A 17,548-nucleotide genomic window follows, 5' to 3' on the forward strand; every position below is an offset into this window, starting at 1 on the left:
GGATTCAAAGAATCTCTTCTGGCCTTTGTTGATTCAGACGCAGAGGAAAACTTCCTAGACTCCAGACTCGCCACCACTTGGAATATTCCTTGCATCCCTGTTTCTCCCCCTATTCGCCTCCTCACCCTGGATGGATCCCCTCTCACTCTTGTTGAATGGCAAACAATTCCCCTTACTCTCCGAATTGGCGCCCTCCACACTGAGAGCATCCAATTCCTACTCCTCCACTCTCCTTCCCATCCTCTGGTTCTTGGATACCCTTGGTTGAAGATGCACAACCCCCACTTTCACTGGTCCAACAGTGATCTACTCTCCAGGAGGACACCATCAGGATCCCTTCTGTATATTCTGACCTGCACCTCGCCTTCAGCAAGCAAAAAGCACTCTCCTTGCCGCCACACCGTCCCTCCGATTGCGCCATTGACCTACTGCCTGGAACCCTCCCTCCGAGAGGAAGAATCTACCCTCTTTCTCTTAATGAATCTGACGCCCTGGAGTCCTACATCCGTGATTCCTTGGAATCTGACTTCATTCGCCCGTCTACTTCTCCGGCCTGTGCAGGTTTCTTTTTCATGGAGAAGAAGGACGGATCTCTGCAGCCCTGCATCGATTATAGAGGTCTTAATGAGATTACTATCAAGAACCACTATCCCCTTCCACTCATTAACTCTGCATTGGAATCTCTTCAGGGGGCCTCTGTCTTTACCAAACTTGACCTACGGGGTGCCTACAACCTCATTCGCATCCGTGAAGGTGACGAGTGGAAGACAGCCTTCATTACTACTCTTGGTCATTATGAATATCAGGTCATGCCCTTTGGCCTGGCTAATGCTCCTGCTGTATTCCAGGGCTTTATGAATGACATTTTTAGGGACATCGTTCAGAAGTATGTTTTGGTTTACCTTGATGATATTTTAATTTTTTCTCGCAACATGGATGATCATGTCCTTCATGTCCGCGAAGTTCTCACCCGACTCATCAATAACCATCTTTATGCGAAGTTGGAGAAGTGTACTTTCCATACGTCCAGGATCCACTTTCTAGGATATATAATCTCCTCTCTGGGTGTTGAGATGGACCCTGCTAAGGTCTCTGCTGTCCTGGACTGGCCCACACCCAAGAACCTGAAACAAGTGCAGCGTTTCCTAGGCTTTGCCAACTTTTACCGCCATTTCATCCGAAACTTCAGTTCTGTTGTAGCACCCATCACCTCCCTTACTCGTAAAGGTCCTGGACAGGGAAGGTGGACCCCAGAGGCTGATAGGGCCTTTCTTCATCTCAAGCAGAACTTCTCCTCAGCCCCAGTTCTCCATCATCCCGATCCCTCTCTTCCTTTTGTGCTCGAGGTCGATGCCTCCACTCTTGGGGTTGGTGCCATTTTATCTCAACGCCATGGTCCGAAGGGCATGCTCCATCCGTGCGCCTTTTTTTCAAGACGCCTATCTCCTTCCGAGATGAATTATGATGTTGGGAACAGGGAACTTTTGGCCATCAAGCTTGCCTTGGAGGAGTGGAGACACTGGCTGGAAGGGGCCATCCATCCCTTTACTATCCTCACTGACCACAAGAACTTGGCCTACCTGCAATCTGCTAAACGCCTCAACCCCCGCCAGGCTAGGTGGTCCCTGTTCTTCTCCAGGTTCCGTTTTTTCATTACCTATACTCCAGGCTCCAAGAATCTCAAAGCTGATCCCCTTTCCCGCATTCACGACCCCACGGACTCCGAAGACCCGCCAGTGCCCATCGTGCCGCCTGACAGGTTCCTCGCAGCTGTACATTGGGACATCGAGGACAAGGTGAGACGGGCTCTCCGGAACCTCACAGTTCCTCCCCAGTGCCCCCCAGACCGACTCTTTGTTCCCGATTCAGTGCGCTCCACAGTTCTTCAATGGGGCCATGACTCCCGCTTCGCTGCTCACTCATCAACCGTTTCTCTAAAGCTACGCATTTTGTTCCTCTTCCAGCCCTCCCATCAGCCCGGGAGATGGCAGACCTTTTTGTCCAACATGTTTTCCAACTCCATGGCATTCCAAAGGATATTGTTTCTGATGGGGTCCGCAGTTTATATCTAAATTTTGGAAGGCTTTTTGCCAGACCTTAGGGGCATCCTCCTCCCTCACTTCTGGTTACCACCCCAAAGCCAATGGTCAGGCAGAGAGGATTAACCAGGACCTGCTGACTTACCTCAGGTCCTATGTCTCCGCTGCCCATGATAACTGGGCTTCCCTTCTCCCCCGGGCTGAATATGCCCACAATTCTCTATATACCTCCTCCACTAATATGTCTCCGTTCCTCTGTTCACTGGGCTATGAACCCTCACTCTTCCCCGACACTATTCCCAACTCTGATGTCCCTGCTGTTCGGGCACATTTTTCTTCCCTCCCGGAACTCTGGAAGAAGGCCAGGACTGCTCTGCTTAAGACCTCTCGGAGATAGAAAACTTCTGCTGATAGACTCCGACGCCCCTTTCCCCGTTTACGTCGAGGCCAATTCGTCTGGTTGTCATCCAAGAATATTCCACTCCAGCAACCTTCCCGCAAGCTGGGTTCTCGCTTCATTGGGCCTTTCAGAGTACTATCCTGTGTTACCCCTGTTTCTTACCAACTCGCCCTCCCCCCCACCCTCAGGATTCACCCCACCATCCATGTTTCCCTCTTGAAGCCTTACCACAGATCCCCACTTTCTGCTCGGCAACCTCGCCCACCTCCTCCCCGACTGATGGATGGATTACCCACCTATACTGTGAATAAGATCTTGGACACCCGATGGCGTAGAGGTATCCGCCAGTTTTTGGTTGACTGGGAGGGTTATGGTCCAGAGTAACGTTCCTGGGTTTCTGAAGTGGATATCCTGGACCAAAACCTTGAGAAAAAAAATTTGAGTCTTCCTTCGCACTCATCCCGCTCCAGCTATCAGGTCGTCAGGAGCCGACCCTGTGGGGGGGGGGGGGGTACTGTTACACATTCCACTCGCCCCTCTCTTCCTTCTTGCATTCCCACGTGCACACCCTGTAAAACAGGCTCACGCCACAAGTAAACGCCAATCACCTTTCTCTCCCTTCTCTATTTTAGTTCTCCTTTTTCCTCACTTCCCCGCTCACTATTGCGGATTCTCTTCGAGCTTCCTAGTGTGCGTTTATCTCTTGCTTTTCTCCAGTTTTCGATCTCCTAGCCTGCTTCTCGTTTTCAGTTTCGCCTTGTGATTTGGATTGCTGCTTCCTCGTTTGTACTTCCATGTTCTGTTGCTTGATGCAAAATCATAGTTTTCTCACATATCAATGACCATGTCTATGCACCTTGCCTGGAAAATTCGACTAGAGCCAGTTTGAAATTTCTGAAAGGAAAACAAACTAGAACTGTATGCAGTGTTGATGGTTTTTAATCAAGTTTTATTATCATGAGGAAAAAACAGGAAATGAAAATCCTTTACATCACTTGAGGCTTCTGTGCTTTGAAGCTTAAATATGAGGAATCCAGGTCACACTAATGATTTTGAGTGGACATCCCAGGGTGCACATTAATGTCTGTGTAGAAAAAATGAATCACCCTCTGGTTCCTACAATTAATAAGTTATTTAAGTTGTGAAGATAGAGATCACCATTAGCGATAGGGCATGGTCCATCTATCTCCCATCAAGCCTGCTGATAACAAATGTACCTTTTAATCTTTTCTGAAGTGAATCTTTAATATGATTAAAAAAACAAAGCTGTCCATAATCCCTACAATTAAAGACAAAGAAAAAGAACAGAAATTAAGTTCAAGAAGTTAAGTCATTTTTAGTGTCATAAATTATAGGTAAACTTCATTAAGTATTGCATAAAGTTGTAGTTATGTACTGTAAGCCTTATGAATCAGCTTTACTTCGGAAGAAGACACAAACATTGTGAATTACAGAATGAAAAGACTCATCATTTCATAATCATTTCATCTGATTTCGTCAGAGTGAAGAGACTTTCCATATTAATTGATTTTACTTACCTACTTCTTCATTTTTTTTGCTTCTGTATTTCTTTTCAATAAACTGGACTTTTCATTTTATTTTAGACTGTAAGAGAACGATTGATGGCACAGAAACAGGATGGAGCATTGTTTCAATACTAGTATTAAAAAAGTGTAAATGCAACCTTCACTGCTTGGTCAAAAGCTTGTTGTGAATGTTGTCTGAACATCTTAATCAAGAAATAAATACAGTCAGCAACGTCAAGATTGTCATAATGTAACCATAGAAAATTCAAAATACTTATAAGTGTTTGTAGTGAAACTCCTTTTCAGTATTATGAAAAGTACTTTTCAGGAGCTCAGATTGCTTTTGAGTCTATGTTTTTTAGCTCCCAAGGTGTATGGGTGTCTTAAAATTTGTAATCACTTTAATTACAGCATACAAAAACACAATATATACAGTACATACATGAATCTGAATGAAAATAAAATTAGTTTTAGGAACTAATAAAGGTTTATTCTGATAAAAAAGAAAAGAGACATAACATTCTGGCTGCGGAGCCTTCTCCAGGTGCCTTCAGGAGCCTTCTTCAGGACACCAGAAGAAGACTCCACAGCCGAAACATTGTGTCATTTTTGTTATCACAATAAACCTTTACTTGTTCCTTTGCAGCCTATGCATGCTGACACAGCTATGCATTTGAACTTCTAATATTTTTTAGGTTGCTTTATGCAGATTGCCTTGACAGCATTATATACCGACTCAGTATTGCATAGCCTATTCTATTATCAGAAACCCTCTTATTCTTTTCTGTGGAATAAAAGGCTTTCTGATAATACTGTAGATGAAAGATTGGTTTGTGGCAACCTGAGCCCTTCAGCTCTGAAGTCTCTTTGGTTAGCATGTTGGGATTTTGCATCCTACATATTATGCAAACACAGCTCTGGCGCTCAGGAAACTAAGGTCTTAATTACAGAACAAACAGAAGAAGATATGAAACTTGGAATATCTCAACAGCTCTTCTGGTGGATGAAGGTTGCAGAAGAATGAGAATTAGACTACCAATGCTATTGCTTTGTGACAGGAAAAAGGTATAGGCTGGCGTGCAAAGGTGTGTCCACAAAAAAAGATGAATAGTGACAGGAACAGGGTGGTGATGGAAGAAGCTCATAGTTACTATCTGGTAAGGAGATGGTTGTAACAGGAGGGTTGTCAGCAGCTGTAGCTGCGACTGATCAGTCATTTTTATGATATATTCTGCTAGAGAAGGTCACCACTCCTGACTCCAGCTGTATGCAAAGGGCTCAGGTTTCTTAGGTAAAAACACAAAATTGTATTAAATTCATGTACCTGGAATGGAGAAATGCTCATTGTTTGCTCAGGTTAAGATTTGCCAGAACACAAGACTGCCTCTGTGACCCAAACATTCCAGAGATACAAAACGGACATCACTCCCCAGAATGAAACTTTATAAGCTGGAGAAAGCCATCTCAAGGAAAATATAACTTCTTTCTGCTTTAGTGGAAAATCATGGGAAAGCACAAGTTCATGAATTTGGATTTCCCATCATGTATTAAAATAGTCAACCATCATATTTGGTTCCTTGCTGATAATGAGCACTTCCAAATAAATGAACTTCAAGACTCTTCTCAAATTATGAGGGAACTAATTCATCATATCCACATATGACTGTAGTTTCAGATGACAAAATAAGGAAAATGACTAGTCAATCGTAATCGCATTCCCAGATCCCAAAAGAGGACAGACTTTCTATCTAAATACTTCAATACCAGACTTGGTCAGAGGTGCCAGTTTCTTAAATTGAAACAATGATGAGAAAAAAACGAGACTATGTCAATATCCATGCCTGGAATTAAAAAGTTTTTCATAACACCAGGAAAAAAATTATAAAAATTCAAATTGGAATGCTAGGACAAATGTCTCGCATACGGATCCTGTATTGGTATTATGAATTATCATAGGGTTAATAGAAAAAATAATCCTTGACAGAGAGAGATACAGTAACTAGTGGATGAATCAGCACATTTTCTGTGTTTAAAACCTTATTCATTGTCTTATGCTTGGTCTACAGCCATCATCTTCCATGGACATATTTTGAGTATATTATATTATATTTTTAATTAAAAAAAACATTGGATAATTCCCAATTTCCCCTTCCACACCAAGTGTTTCTAACTGCTTTTCCAGTGTTAATAAAGAGATATTTAATCTCACCAAAGAGTAATCTCTATAGAATAGTTGATTAACTCCAACTTATGCAGCCTAGGATTGGTTGGGCTAGTATGCCTGTCTTTAGAACAGTTCAACAAAGAGTATAAATATTTGATATAGACAGCATTAAACTGCAGACAATTATGACATTATTCTCAATTTAGTATTTTACAGAATCAAGTCCAGTATTTGGAATCAGTCTGTCCAAGTGTATATGAGAAAGAAATCAGTGAAGGAGAAAGATGTTTTTTCAAACATTTCATGAATTAAAATGTGTTGTGCTCCAAATGAACAGAGAACATTAATGTAGAAAGACATTTAAATAAACTGGATTGCTCACTTCATTGTCCGTTTTCTAATTACTCACAGCATAAAACACTAAATATTGATTGTTTGTCCAAATGTATGCGGGGATATTTTAAATTGGAAAAGAAGTGTTTCCTATGGAAGTCAATAATTATTAATTAATCACTCTTTTGTCATGGTTAATTGACGCTGACACATTGCATTTTAGTGAATAGAATACATTCTACACTGCAGTTTATAATTTGATTATGCAAAGGGATACCAGTTATTGTCATCTTTCAAATTTTAATTTAATGAAAATATATATTCCAAGGACATCATTCCTTCTGACAGCATGTCTTTGTGTTAAGAAAAGAACTAAATTAGAAATTGTATTGGATAAAAAGGACATTTAAATAATGTTTTGTAACAACTGCACTTCTTAAAGCCCAATTCAGTAGAAAGTCTTTGATATGATATTGCACACACGGCCATGCACTTAGACTCTGAGAGTCAACTTCCATGCGATCATAGTCACAATAGAAAGCACCCTTTAATGTTACTGTATTAAAACAACAGAATTCATTACTGTTCTGCTCTTGTTAACTATTTAGCTTAAATTATTTTGGTAGCATTACTTACTTTTACCTTTAGAAGCTTATGGAAAACTACAGTTCTCATATTTCAGTTATAAAACTAGTTATAACTAATGTTATAAAACTCTATACTTTGTTCAGAAATTCCTCCCTTAAGATGAAAGACAAGGCTTAGTTATTTTAAATGTATTAATAATATGTACTAATGAGACCAATGAGAATTTTAAGATGGAAATGCTTTAATACTGCTTGTAAAGTCTCCCTTTAAATGTCTGATACACTTTAATCTTTCTGACTATCGTACTTTATAACTAGTCATCCATTAAATTGTGATTTCTGCTTGTTTCCATTTTCAAGATAAGGAATATCCAGAAAATTAATATTTCTTTAGATGATAAAAAGGAATTGAAACTAGTGAGGAGAATTATAAGCTGTTTATACATTTTCTTTTTTACAATTTTTGTGCTCTGTGAGATTCAAAATATAATCCTGTGAGTAGTTGGTGTATACAGATTTTAATACTATCTATTACAATAGCTGTATAAAAATAATTGTATAATTCTTACAGAATAACATCTATCCCATATCTGTTACACATACTGTATCTGCAAATGTGGCCTTACAAATAACACTCATTTTATGAGGGGTTGGGGGATAAGGATATAGTGTAGTAAATCAATATGTTTGGCTCAAACAACGTGTGCTCTTACTGGTCAGACACTGTCTATTTTAAATTCCCTATGCTATTTTCAGGTTTTTCAGCTGAGATTGAGGTTTGAAATTACTAACCACTGCAAAACTACTTGGTCAAATGAGTACTTGAAGCTGAATGAAAAGTTTCATTTTTCCTGGTGAAGGTCTCAGCCACCCAGAGTCGATTCCAGACGTAGAGAGTGCCACAAAAAAGTAACAACTAGAGCGCCACAAAAAGCGTGTCTTTGAGATGTGGGAATTCCACTGCAAAACTACTTGGTCAAATGAGTACTTGAAGCTGAATGAAAAGTTTCATTTTTCCTGGTGAAGGTCTCAGCCACCCAGAGCCGATTCCAGACGTAGAGAGTGCCACAAAAAAGTAACAACTAGAGGGCCACAAAAAGCGTGTCTTTGAGATGTGGGAATTCCACACAAAAATGAGGAGGATGTTAAACCTCCACATACTGTAGAAGGCACCCCAGTCTGGAACTGAACCTAGGACCCCAAAGGCAGTGAGGAGATCTCTGCCAATTATGCATTGCATCACACAAATTTTATAACACCAAATAGAATTCTGCTATCATTTTATTCTAACACCAAAAAAGAAGTCAATTTTTTTAATTGGTTCACGTGAGGAGCTGCAAAGGACCTAGCTTACGTCAATTCCATACTAGAAAGTAAAAAGAAAAGACACAGCTATTAACCATTCTTCGAGTGAAGAAGTTGAACTTCATCTCCTGACTAACATTTGCAGAATAGACAAAACAATTGGCTGGAGGCTTTAAAACTATTACCCATGAGCACCACAGTCAAGGATAGCATGTAAATACTTTCTCACACATGGATGCCCTGAAACGTCAGCTGACAAGATTGCTAGCAGAGAGCAGAGTTCAGAATAGAGTTTCTAAAGCTCTTCAATACCAGTTCAGAAGAGTATGGGCTTCTCTGCACATTAGTAATGTGACAGGTGTCCGCCACTGGGCTCTATGGGGTAGACTGTGGAATGCAGTAGAAATACTTAGAATCACATCTGCAAACAAATTCCACACCATGATCTCAAATGTCAAGCTTATGGCCAGACTTTATACGATTCAGAAGGGGTATTGCTAATCAATTACACTCAACACATCCCATATATCCCTTCAATTACATGGCCAAACTTACACTGACTTGGATTGGCTGCCTTAAAGCCACCCACAATAAATACAAGACATATTATAAATGTCTTGGTGCTACACAAAAAGTGGTGAGTTCACACAGCCATTTAACATGGGGTGGATTTTGAATCATCCACATAACAGCCCTGAGTAAGTGTTGTTTTACTATTATTTGTTCTGATATCTAAAATCGCACTGTACACAGTTTCAAGACAAGTCCTTGATATCTGGTGTTGACAGAGTGGTTACAGCAGCAAAGGAAGAGTCTGTTATCAGAAAATTGCTAGTTTGAAAGATAAAGGTTGAGTACATTAAGATAAGGGGTGCTTACACTCAGAAATAAGCTACAGAAGGGTTGCTTTGTTTCTTTGTACCTGAGCACCAAAACTTTTCATCCGCCAGCCATTTTACATACAGTATAGTTTCAAAAGAAATGTTACTCATTTGCATAATAGCCAAGTGTACTTTTTCAAACTAAAGCATTTTATTCTAGCACACCTTCCTTCCAAATTGAACCCTAAAAGAAGACTGAAGCCTTTTTCCTCCTGGTTGCTCTCATACAGGTAGATCTCTGAATTGGCCCAGGGGAGTGGACAGTTTCACACAGAGCCCATCCTATCAGCTCTTTCCCCTATGGAAATCCCACTTCCTCTGTCAATTATTCAATCAGCCCAGGTGTTCGTTACTTTAATTGTTTTTGTCATTCACAAGTGGCTCTCTCAAAGCCACTTCTCACTTCCAACAGACTAATAATGTTGGTATTCATGCCTACAAGAGAGAAGGAATCATAGTCACTAAGGCTACTGTAACCTGATTAGCTGAGAGCTATCTAAGCACAAACTAGAATCAGATTGAAGTTTAAACAACAATTTTAGCTTTAACCTCATACTCAAAACTACCAAAATGTATGGTAAAGCATATTCTACAATCTCTTCCAGAACCCCCACACCACATTATACACTGTTCTCTCTCAGTCTCATGTGCGCTGTTACTGCTGGAAGTTTAGTGAAGTCATAATTGCAACTTTGGAGAATTTACTGTAACTACTGTGTTAGACAAGGGTCTGCTGTATTCCAATTTGCTGTTTTTTGCATGACAAATTTCTAATGACAGTAAAGTTTGTCTTTTCTCACCTTCAGAATTATCTGCTTTCCTTTAATAAGGATGTTTTTGTCTTTCATTTAGATTTTAAGCTAAGGACTCCAAACAGATTGCTGGGATGTTCGCATAATCCTCTTTATGAGCCTTATTACATAACATGGTTACTGTGGCTATGGATCTGCGCCTGTGGCTGGAAGGTTGCTGGTTCAAATCCTATAGCCAGCAGAGGAATCCTACTCTATTGGGCCCCTGAGAAAGGCCCTTAACCCCAACTGCTCCAGGGGCACTGTACAACGGCTGACCCTGTGCTCTAACCCCAAGCTTCTCTCCCTGTCTGTGTGTTTGTGTCTCATGGAGAGCAATCTGTGGTATGCAAAAAGCCGAATTCCTAATGCAAGAAATTGTGTATGGCTAATAAAGTGATCTTATCTTATCTTATACAATACCTGATCAAGAAGACTTGTCAGCAAATTGTCCTAATACATTTGCTTTGCTGTACTTACCAGTCAAGATTTTTTCATGAAAAGTGATTAAAACTGGAAATCCTGGTTTAGATACTTGTCCCAATACTTTTGATCCGAGAAAATCAAACTTTTATGAGTGGCTTTATTTTTCTGGAAATCTAAATATGTTGTGTCAAGTCGTCTATGGTTTAAAGAACTGTTGTACGTATAAGACCTTTCCTTTCTTGTTTCTTAAACATACAGTATGGTTCTTAAAAGGCTTGTAAAAATTCTTTTAATTTGGCTTAAACATTTAGTTGCGTAACTTTGCCGGTAAGAGTCTACAGATTACTGGTTCATATTTGTCTCTCTTAAATTGCTGTTATTGTTTATTGTGCTGTAAACTAACTAGATGATTCTAGTTTGTGCTATAATTGTCAAATGTGTGGTACTGCTCTCATTTTAGTGAGAGGTGGAATATCCTAGCTTGGGGTCTACAAATTAGTTTAATTGTTTTCTTAAGTCCATGTTTCTATAGACACTCAATGTCATTTACGTATAATAAAATACGTAATACTGCTAAATAGACATTTTAATGGCATGCTCAAAACACGAAATATACAATATCGTACCTGGGAAATTACAAGTGATTATTGAATTATCTCATGCATACTTCTACACTAGTTTTGTTTAACTAGGAATCCTATATACATAGACTTCAACCAATATCTTCTGATTAAATATACTTGACACAATATATTTAGTGTTCCAGAAAACATATGACAGAGTCACTCATAAAAGTTTGAATTTCAAATTAAAAGTATTTCTGTGATGATATACTCAAATAAAATGTGGTCCATTGATATTTGATTGCTATATGCAATAGCTTATTGTTCCAAATGACCCAGTTAAGAACCTTTTTCAAAAGGAACATATAGCAGAAGGGAACTTGCATACACTTCTTCCCTAAGTAATTTCAGAAATGTCAGAAGCATTCTGTAAAGCTGCAATACTGAAAAGTCAATTATAGGTTTAATATGAAAGGATTATCTTCTAAACCCAGAGTCTACAGGGGGACCATTCTCTTGTCAGTACTGCCCTATTAATGATTAATAAATGAGAGCTTTTGTAGCTTGATAGCATCAAATGTGATGTGGAGAAGATGTGTGCCTTTTTAGGCACTGTAAGCTATGGACTTCAAAATGAACTCTGAGGCACCTGTTGAGAAATAGAAATCTTTACATGCCTCTTTCATCTGGTGCTGCTGGTCCAGGTTTTAACCTTCATAAGGAAATGTAAAGTGGTTGTGAAGCTTTTTGGCAGTCACCTGACCTTTGGCAGAAGACAGTGTAATATTGGTATTGCCTCTGTTTCATTATAACCCTCTGTGTCTAAATATGTAAACATGTACATAAAATATGTAACATCTCTGCAGAATATCAATGCATTTAATTTTTTAAAGACAACATATACAGTACATACATACAGTACATACAGTACAACATATACATATATGTACATTACATAGTCTTGATGTGCCTGAAATACACATTATACAATGTTTCAAATATACAGTATATGCATGCATTGCCTTGTTCAAAGATGGTTGCAATTCTATTTTGGATCTTAACATTGTAGGTGCCATTTAGAGCTCCAGATTCCAGATTAGTGTGCAACTTCTTCTAATTTTCATGTGGGTTTTCATTGAATCCCTTTTGTTTTCCTTAAACCTTTCACGACTAAGTTAAGTTGGGTTTCTAATTTTTTTCCTGGACATTTGTATTTGTGTGTTAACTTTAATGAGTTGGCATCCTATCCAGGGATGCCATCCTTTGCACCCAATGCTTCCAAGTATAGAATTCAGTTAGGCATGCTTCTTTTGTGTGAAGAAATCAGGTACTGTAGCACACCTTTTGTTTGACACTAGCAATGACAAGTTTTTATTTAGCTGACTAAAAAAATTGTGTGACATTCTCAAATCACTGGAATTTACATTCACTGCATTGGTATTTCTAATATATTCATGTACCATGTCCTTTTTTAGTCTACCTTTTATAGTTATGGCCATCAGTCATATCACTCTGCAGCTCACAACTGGCAACCCACTGAAGCTAATCAGGTGTGAGCCTGGTCAGTACCTGGATAGGAGACCTCCTGGGGAAAACTAAGGTTGCTGCTGGAAGAGGTGTTAGTGGGGACAGCAGGGGGTGCACACCCTGTGGTCTGTGTGGGTCCAAATGCCCCAGTATAGTGACAGGGACACTACACTGTAAAAAGGTTGCCGTCCTTCAGATGAGACGTAAAACCAAGGTCCTGATTCTCTGTGGTCATTAAAAATCCCATGGCCTTTCTTGAAAAGTGTAGGGTTGTTACCCCGGCATCCTTACCAATCATGGCTTCCTAATAATCCCCATCTATGAATTGGCTTCATTACTCTGTTCTCCTCCCCACTGATAGCTGGTGTGTGGTGAGCGTTCTGGCGTACTGTGGCTCCTGTTGCATCATTCAGGTGGGTGCTCCACATTGGTGATGGTGGTGGAGGGGAGTCCCTATTACCTGTAAAGTGTCACGATCGCTAACCCCTCCTCTTAAGGGAGCTCCAGCCCTTCCTCGTTCCCTCCCATTGTTTGCACCTGATCCCTATTCCCATTCCCCCTTAAAAGCCAGACGCGGACCTCACTCCTGGTTCCTCATTGATTTCCATATCATGAGAGCCCGGGGTCTTGCTGCGTCTGGCTCCGTTATGCTTTTAACTTTCCATTCCTAGTTTCTAGTTCCTGGTTCCCCTCACCGGTTCCGACCCGGTTCGTGTTTTAACTTCCTGGATGGATCCCCTGGCCTTGGACTCTACCCTTTGTCTCGGATTACTCTTTTGGATTTCCTACATGGATTGTTCGCCTGGATTCACTTCCCCTGGACACCTGCACTCCATGGACACGCCCCTGTCTCCAGACCCTTTTCCTGCATGACTATTTTTCCTCTTGTGTCTTCACTATTCTGGATTGTGCCGTCCGCATAAGGCCCAGAAAGAACTGTTCATTACATAAAGCGCTTTGAGTGGAGTGTCCAGAAAAGCACTATATAAGTGTAAGCAATTATTATTATACACAGGATAGACATGTTCAAAACACACTTTCGAGGAATAAATGACTTACTGATAATGTATTTCTAGATTCATTTCCTCTTCGTTTAGATCTGTGATGCTTTGCTGTGATGTTAAATTGATTCTCAACTAGATGCTACTTTCTAAAAAGAATAATGAACACCACAACAAAAGGGATTCTAATGTGCATGTCAGTGATTGGTAAAGCACATGTTGAACTCTACTGTTGTTCTCATGGTAATGCTCATATATTAGCATGCAGCCAACTCGCCATGCCATCAATCTCTCTGATGCTTCCCGAAATTCCATTATAGTTTTCCACAAACATAAATAAGCCAAACTATATGCTATTTATGAGTCACAGATTTGGTTTCAGAAATGTAAGCAATTCCAAGATTTATGATTTTTTTTCAAATACTATGCCCAACCAAAGCTTTTTTTTTGACAAATTTGCAAGCAGTTCATGTTATGCAAAAGCTCCCATGAGGCAGTTAACTGAAACAAGGCAGAATCTCGGTGTAATATATAGATAGATAGATTTATAATATTGTATGCAAAGCATTTAATTAGCTGCAGATCATAGTTTCTTCAGAATAAAAACATCTTAATATGACTGATTTTCGTGTAATATAAGTTTCAGATTTCTAACTGTTAATTATTTTCTGGAAAGATTTGCCACTTCTTTTCTCATTTTACTTACTTTTTAAGAGTTTTAAATCAGACTGGTACCAATCACATCACATAAATTAAGTTTTAACATACAGATGCAGTCATCTAGAATGCAGTCAAAAAACATGTCAGCAGAAAGCACACTGGGATATACTGTACCACAGTCCTGAGCAACATACTGGTTTTAGGCCTTCACTGCTCAAAACAGAATGCTAGGTGGCACTTGTGTTGCATTAAATGTTACTGAAATGGTAGCTTCATTTAATTTGTTTTTTCTCAGTCTATTAATTATATTTCTTGAAAATATAACATACTTTATATGAAAAGAAGATTACATGCGGTGAATAGAACCTGGTTTCATGGAAATTCTCATAAAACTGGGAATTTTAAAAGTGACTATAGACTAATCAAAGCAACTGAATTTGTTAATACAGCACTTTGCTGTTAGATTATTGAGCTCTGCAGTGCTCTAGACATTTTAGTATCATTTTAATGATCGCTTTTAAAACAGTGGTATAAATATTGCATCTTGCACCTGCAAGAACAGCATTAATACTTCAGATGATGTATGGATATCTTTGGATATTACTTCAACTAATTATTTTACCTCTGTGGGACGTCGGGACCTGAAGCTTTTTTGTCCATGTATTCAGCTCACGCATTTAATTAAAAACTAAATGCTGTGCTTGGTGAGGGATACACTTATATAATACAAAATGTTGTATAATTAAAATAAAAAATAAAATGATGTTTTCTATTTACTGTTTATAGTTCATTACTAATAATTACTGTATTGTGACGAATTTCATTTGTTATACAGTAGAAATGTGGTAAAAACATCCTGTCTCAACAATGTAATCATTGTATTTAATGAAATTGTTTGTCACTAGTATGTATACAGTGCAGTGCAGTGATTAGCACAGGAAAGTTTACATTTGTGTCTTTTGTGTTTCATGGTTTATTCTAAAGAAGAGAACTGGTTTGACTATGTCAATGGTGTTGACAATTTTGAATGCTGTATCAGGTAGTCTTTTCAAGACTAAAAAAATGCAGTTTCTTCAACCTGTCAATGTATAAAAATCCCTTGAGCCCTGCCCTGGAATGTATCTGGTAACTGTTCTTTGCACTGATACCATTTTCATAATTTGGTCACCAAAAATGTACAATATTACATAACATTCTTTTATCTAACTTCTGTGATACTACAGTATATGGCATATTGTAACCTTTTAAAAAAAACAATTGTATCCCCCCATGACTAGAAGGTGTAAATTAAGTAGCAATGTAATCATTTAAGTTTTCTTTCCATAAGTAGCTTCTTCAAGCTCAGCATTAACCATTAAAAATTGAATTTGTTACCTGCATGAAATATTTTACTTGTCTACATTACAGATAATCTTCCAGGTCTTTTCCTTGACTTTTAATAAAAATCTAATATGGATTTTGCGTGTGGCAGTTAGCATTTGTTAATCACTTAATTAAGAGTCTGAAAATGTCACGATTATAGCCCCCCCTCCTTAAGGGCGCTCCAGCCCTTTCACTTTAGAGTTTATCCTGTGCACCTGATCCCTATTCCCAGCCCACCTTAAAAGCCAGGCGCTGACGCTCATCCGGGCTCTGCATCTGGTTTCCACACCGTGCGAGTCCGGGACCTGGAAGCTCCTGGTCCCGTTAAGGTTTTAATCTCTGTTCCCGTTCCTGTTCCCTGTCCGTCGGTTCCGACCTGGGTCATGGTTTTAATTCCTTGTTTTGACGGATCTCCTGGCTTTGGACTTGCACTTGTGTTTTTGGATACCCTCTAAGGATTACTCTTTTGGATTGTTTGCCTCGGCCACACCTCCCCCGTGTACCAGCGCACTTTGGACTCGCCCCCATGTTTTCAGCCCCGTATTCCTGCATGACGTTTTCCCAGTGTTTCCCCACTTCTTCAGATTGTGTCGTCCGCATAGGGTCTGGAAAGAACTGTTCATTACAGAAAACTGGTGATTGAGAGATATGGATGGGTTCTAGGGAACTATACAACCTAGTGGTCTTTTTTCTTGATTAGTCCATGACTCCATCACTATCATGATCTGACACCAGAACACCTGACCAACAATCCAGCATCTAAGTCGCCCCAGAGAGAAAAACAAATGCACAAGTAATTTGCATAGATTGAACAGCCCACAACCATCAGATAACAAGAGTTCTCCATATTTAATTCCATCTAAAGATGGCAGGGTAAACAACTGAATTACTGCCTACCTCAGTGATTACCTTAATCTATCTAGCTAGGTGTATCTCTGCTGTGTTAGAGTTTTTTATATTCAAACACACAAAGCAACAACGATTTTTGTTGAATTTTGAATTTCTTTATAAGACCTAGCATTAAACTAGCCTCTACTGTAGCATTATTGGCTTTTCTTGTGTTATAAAGGATGCACTTAGATAGGAAGCCTATAAGGCCACACATTGCTGAGGGGATTGAGGCATACAGTACACTTGGTTTATTCATGTGACTGAACTGCATCACCCATTAAACTACAAACTGTGTGTGGTTCCCTGTGTATGTGTTGTGAATCACTAAATCTCAACATACATTGTGACATCAAATAAATTGGTCTCTCCATATTGCTTGCTTTTATATAGCGAGAATCCCGTGAAATGGTAAATTATGGGTCGTGTTCCAATATTGCAGCTTTATACAGTTATAACAAGCTTTTAGTTTTGATTTCCCAAGTCCTGTCATCTAATCTTTTAAAAAGCTGCACATAAAACACTGTCAACTCTGAAAATAGCCAGTATGAGACTGAACCTTGTAAAAGTGAGCTCAGTTGAGAGCTGTTTAAACAAGGGAGCCCTGATTAAATATAAAATATTGGCAATATTTTGTGTCCAGATAAGTGGGTCATCATTCAAGGCAAAAAGCATTAATTCACTTTCCTTTTCTTCTCAAAATTTCATCTTTAAATTCATTTTACAGGTAACAAATGTATCTCTTCATGTTTGGTATTATTTGATGACTCAATAAAACCAACAACAGATATATGCTGATAGAAATTGATCCATGGTAACAAACAGAGTGACTGGTGCATAACAATATAATTTTATATGAATTCTGGTGTGAAAGTACTATACCAAATACACTAGTTTAAAAAACACTTTATCATCTGATAACAGCTGCTATAAATGTACTGTATGTGATCAGAATGTACACAAGATACTTGTAACCAACAGACAGGCACACAGCATTGCATGACTAGGGAAAAACAAAGTTCAAGAGAAAGTCACAACATCACAAACCACAATAACTGAGATATTTTTGACCAACTGTATTGTCAATTAACTGCA

This window comes from Lepisosteus oculatus, chromosome 6 (assembly GCF_040954835.1).
Source record: "Lepisosteus oculatus isolate fLepOcu1 chromosome 6, fLepOcu1.hap2, whole genome shotgun sequence".
In the NCBI taxonomy this organism is placed as follows: domain Eukaryota; kingdom Metazoa; phylum Chordata; class Actinopteri; order Semionotiformes; family Lepisosteidae; genus Lepisosteus; species Lepisosteus oculatus.